Genomic DNA, 5,894 nt, shown 5'->3' with positions numbered 1-5,894 from the left:
GAATTAGTTTTCAACAGCGTTACTTCTACCATCTCGCCATCATTTTATTTTGAAAGGTTGAAACTAGGAACGCTTACGCTCAGATGGGAGGTATTACAGGGAACATTTAACAGTCAAAACTTTGTCAGTATAATTATTTCTCGTACGAAACCGCAGATTTGTTCGATGATACATTTTGACAGTTTAAAATAATCTGTCAGAGATGAAGCTTTTTCTAATGCAAGATGATTTAATCTGTAACATGATCAAGTGCTAAGAAAAAAATTGGTGTTATATGAATAAGAAATGATATTTTTATAATTATTAATTAAGATGGTTGATAACATGCTAATGCTCATGTAAAAGCATTGTATGCGTTAAATAGTACCATTGTAACGAATTCTTACGCCTTCAATGAAAAATAAACAACTAGAATAATGAATATATTCTAGATAAACAATTTAACGTGAAGCATCCCCATTTCTAAATTTGAGTGGCATTACTCCTATTTCAAAACAATGCCATTGGGTGTAATTGTACTCTAGGGATAAGATTCTTGAGACAAAGACAGTTTAACAGAATGTGACGCGAAGAAAATGTACTACATGTTGCTGATGGTTTAGTCCTCTTGAGTTCTGCACCATCCGCTACAACGTATGGGTGAGAATAATTACACACCTTATAACATATCAGGGACAGACTCAACCCAACTGAGTCTGTTATTTATTTGTGTGGTCGTGTCCTTATTTGCAAATGATCACTGTGGTAGATTTTAATATATTATCATGGTTAACATATGATTGTTTACTTCTAATACATGACTGATTTGTATAAAATTTTCATTTGTTAAGTGTATATTAGACATGTTTCATAGGTCAATGCAAACAACATTTTAAGCAGGTACCCTTAATTGTTTAAGACCAAATATATGTTGCCAATGTTCTTGAAAAAACATTGTCTTTCTAAAACAGCGCGGAAATGGAACTTTCAAACTCACCGTACATGTACAAAAACGTAAAAATTAATATAAGTTACAAAAAATCGTTATATTTCAACAATTTATGTATGAGGACGTCGTTGTGTTATTTTCATAACCAATCAAAATCATTTAACGTCTGTATGTCAATGCCTTTGGGACTACATATCGCTAGACAAATGCAAGGCATACACGTCCGAATCACATTATTCCAACAATATATAATTTCATTTAGACCATAAGTCTGAGATGTATATACAGACATAAGGATGTTGTTTCATATGTAATTATATATTCATATGACCAAAAAGATGACTATCAAAACCTTTAAAGTCACAATACTATTTATTTGTAATACCATACCTATAAGAGCGGTGCACATAGTGAAAAATATTATATCACCACTTTACCCTGTTTATTCAAATTCTTCTATTCATTCCCCAAAGTCTGACATCTAAGAAGTATTTACAACAGAATCAAGCTATCTAATTTTCTTTCATTGAAACAACGACGCCAGGAAAAACAGCGTTAAACGGGCATTTTGTACAAACTGCTAATGTTTCTATTTTGAACAACCGATTATTGTTGCTAGTCACATAAAATCAAATTAACAGCTTGTTTTGTTGCGCTTGTCTCTACGAATTCACAGAAATAAAAGTAAAATAATATCAAATATTCAGTTTTTACCATACATAAATATTACAGCAGCAAAACACGTTTTACAGATAATTCTGTAGCATCATACACGTCTGATCAATACAGAATATCTTCGGCTGTCTTTGGCAAGAACTAGGTACATCTTCCGTGGCTGCTGCTTTTACGGAACACTTTTGCAGTGTTTGAGATGTTATCATATCTATATACATATCTATGCATTCACAAATCCTGTTATAAATAATGGCATTTTATGTTTGCAGATTAGATAAAACACCTAGTGAAGACATTTTGTCTGCATAAGTTGTAATGTTCTTTCAATTACACCTATTGCTACTGTAATGTCGTTATATCACGACATAAGACAGAAAACACATCAGACGAATTCGCTTTTTGCTCCCGACCTGAAATCGTTTTCTGTCGGAAAATGATTGAGCATTCATGCAGATCTAAATACTATGCTGCATTATAAAACGACATGTAGTAGCAGATTTACTTGATGAATGATTAAGCTTGTTTTTTTTTTCAGAGAAGGAAAACCAGAAACAAACCTTTTACCCATACGTCAATAGATATGCTTTTGTCTACGGGATATATTTCAACATGTAACCCGCCCGCTTAGCCCAGTCGGGAGAGCGTTGGTCTAGGATAGCGGGGTCGCGAGTTCGATCCCCGGTTGGGGCGTATATTCTCCGTGACGATTTGATAAAAGACATTGTGTTTGAAATCAATCGTCCTTCACCTCTGATAATTCATGTGAGGAAGTTGGCAGTTACTTGCGGAGAACAGGATTGTACTGGTACAGAAAGGAACACTGGTTAGGTTAACTGCCCGCCGTTACATGACTGAAATACTGTTGAAAAATGGCGTTAATCCCAAAACAAAAGAAAATATTCAAACATATGTATCAATAGTGTTTGGACAGACAAAAATGATGTTTTCATCTTTTGGAAGTAGATTTACTTTGTATGTGTGTACATGTGTGTGCGCGCGCGTGTGCGTGTGTGTGTGTGTGTCTTTGTATGTTTTAGTGTCCTTTGAAACACATTCGTTTATATCGATGTATTTTGACTGCGCCTTCAAAAGTGCTTAATAATCAAGATTAAGTGGACTGAGCACATGTAGTAATATATGGTGTATATGATTGAATATTATGCCATCCTACGTTCTAAATGAATTACTTGTCCAATAATATATTAGTACAAACAAAACTATTGTCATCAATAAAAATCTAAAATCTACAATGCATATAAATCTTGTTAAAGATACACTGATCCAGAAACTCGTACACTCAGATTTACTTGAAGAAACATGTTAAGAATTTACCCCTCCCACCGTATGTTTGTGTTTCCATAATCATAATTATATACTATAAGTTAATTAATTTAATAAAATTGAGAAATGCAAGTGTTTGGTTACTAATTGACAATGGCATAATATACCAAGCCAATGTGTTCAATTTTTAAACATTTAATACTATAATAATTTTGTATACAATTTACCATTCTAGCAACTATCATTACCTCAAATTGAGACACAGTTAATACAAATTTGTATCTACATGAAATCTTAAATGATGAAAGAGCGAAGGAAATATTCGAAGCGTAAAATAAGATATCATCCCCCGGTAGAATATCCTAGCTGTCAATTAAAGCAATCAAATACGGGCAACAAAAGGAGCGTCGCCTATATAATGTATTTGGTAAACTTATGGTTTCCTCGTTAATTAGAAATTATTGATTCTTGATGTGTTTGAAGCACAACTTTAACATGAAAATAACATTTATATAAAATACGTTCTAATTTGTTAGATATAAAGAAGGAAACATCTTTTCACACAAAAGGGAATTCTATATTTCATCTTCCCTTTTGTTAGTTAAAAAGTAAACCATTTGCAAAGAAAAAAGCATATCTTTTGGTTGCGGTAAATCACAATCTTTCTGTTGTAAAGGTTCGCTCGAATATTTGCAAATGTAACATTCAAGTTCTTTATCAATGAAACGAACATCCAGTAGATATTGATACTGAGGTGCAATTATATCTTAAATGTGAATGACTTAATTTCATGTAGAATTTTTCTTATAATCATGTGCGTATTCAAACACCAACAATGAGAAATACTCATTTGTATCTGTTATAAATTGTAATATTTATGTTTGCAGTATGGCGCTGCTGGCTAATGTCAAAATCATATCACACTGTCGTTTAACGTCAAAACCAGTCAGCGCTGTTGGCTAATGTAAAAACCATGCAACGCTGTCTGCTAATTTCAAAACCTTACAGTGATGTCGGTTAATTTCAAAACCGTATACAACATTGTCTGTAAATAATAAAATCATACAGCGCAGTCTGTTAATGTCAAAACCATACAGTGCCTGTTGTTAAAATCAAAACCGTACAAACGCTGTCTGTTAATGTAAAATCCATACAGCGCTGTCGGCTAATGTCAAAAACACACAACGCTGTCGGCTAATGTCAAAACCACACAGCGCTGTCGGTTAATGTCAAAACCACACAGCGCTGTCGGCTAATGTCAAAACCACACAGCGCTGTCGGGTAATGTCAAAACCATATAGTGCTGTCTGTTAATACCAAAACCATACAGCACTGTCGGTTAAAGTCAGAACCTTACAGTGCTATCGGTTAATGTCAAAACCTTACATTTATAGACGGTCTCTATTGGTTTTTTAGTGTCATATGGATGCTGTAAAAGCTCTCCCCTTTCTTGGATGCACTATTTTTATAGTGTTATTATATTTCTGGGCATCGAATATGTTAGAGTACATTCATTTTTTAACAATAACAGAATTCTGCTGGGCGATAGGGATGTTACACGTTTTGTTAGTTCTAATGGACATACTCAAACAAACCGAGTCTGCTATTATGTTGCATAATTGCGTCCCATGCTTCATCAGGATCTTGAATTGCAAAGTCGACAACCAGCATTTTATCTAGTATGAGGCCGGACAATAAATTGTAGCTTTTTATATCATTTAAGGTCTGCTCACATGTAATCTATTATTCATTACATATTCATTAATGTTTTCTAAATATTGAACAGGCATAAACTTCTGAATCTTCATTTTGTTTCTGACATACATAGTTATACCTTCAATATACATGTACTTATTCATATATCACATTACTTTATATAATCGAATCCTATCATAATTATTTCCACTTTATATACTCTCAATACTTTTCAATTAGTTAGTGTCGATTTTGTGTTAGGTGTACAACAGGGAGTTACACTAATGGATGTGTTATTGTTATATTATCAATTAAGCTACACTGAAATTAATCTGATACTTTTTAGGCCTACAGAATCTCAAGTCTTTCAGAAAGGGTGCTGAATTAAAAATAAATCTTTTATCTTTGTGAATGTACACTTTCAACTAAATTTAACGATTACGCTATTTCTGCTTCCACGCTGTGAGTTATGTTTGAAATAAACGCAAACAACAGCAATTATAATTGACAGTTAAACTCAGTTTAAAAGTAATAGAGGTAATGTCTAGTTGAAGAAACGAAGAAACAAAAAGAATAATGCAGTAATAGGAAGTCTGGCTTAATTATTCATTTTCTGACAGTTTTCTATAACTTCCAATAAAGTTTCAAACAATTTCTGACCCAAGTTATATAATTGTGTAGCATTGTCTGAGTTTTGCAGTTATTTGTGCACAAACGGAAATTTCAGTATAACCAAAATCGTGCTCATGTTCGAATAAAAGCTTTTTATGTTGTCATTGAACACTGTTTAAATGTACGAACATTTACAGATCAATTAACACTGACGAACCAATATCTTAAACAAATTGACATCAGTCTAGCAAAAATCGAGCACATGACCCCATCTTTTTAATTTGCCGAATAAGTCTATTCTGAAGATTTGAAAAATCAAGATTTCATTAAATTCTACATTGTATGAAGTGCCAATAGTTTAATCGGATTGCTTTTTTGTTAAGGTGCACGACTTTTTTCAACATTAACTAGATTTTGCAGCGCCATGGAAGCTTATACGAAGCCACATGTTTTTGTCATTTTGTAAAATATCGATGTTTTACAACATATTGTCAATATTTAAAATATTTACGACCAAATGAAACTGTCCATAAATAAAATCTAATTATCACCTTATAGAAAAACTCTTCTGTACTAATTTGTACGCATTAAATAAATGTATCTGCTTTTGCCAAGAATGCATACACTTTTCTTGATCATGATCATCAGCCTCATGCACGTCTCTGAGTCAGTAATAAACATTTAATAGGTCATCATTCCCAGT

The sequence above is a fragment of the Mercenaria mercenaria genome, chromosome 14 (genome assembly GCF_021730395.1).
Source record: "Mercenaria mercenaria strain notata chromosome 14, MADL_Memer_1, whole genome shotgun sequence".
Taxonomy (NCBI): Eukaryota; Metazoa; Mollusca; class Bivalvia; order Venerida; family Veneridae; genus Mercenaria; species Mercenaria mercenaria.
Note: the sequence above shows the minus strand (reverse complement) of the source record.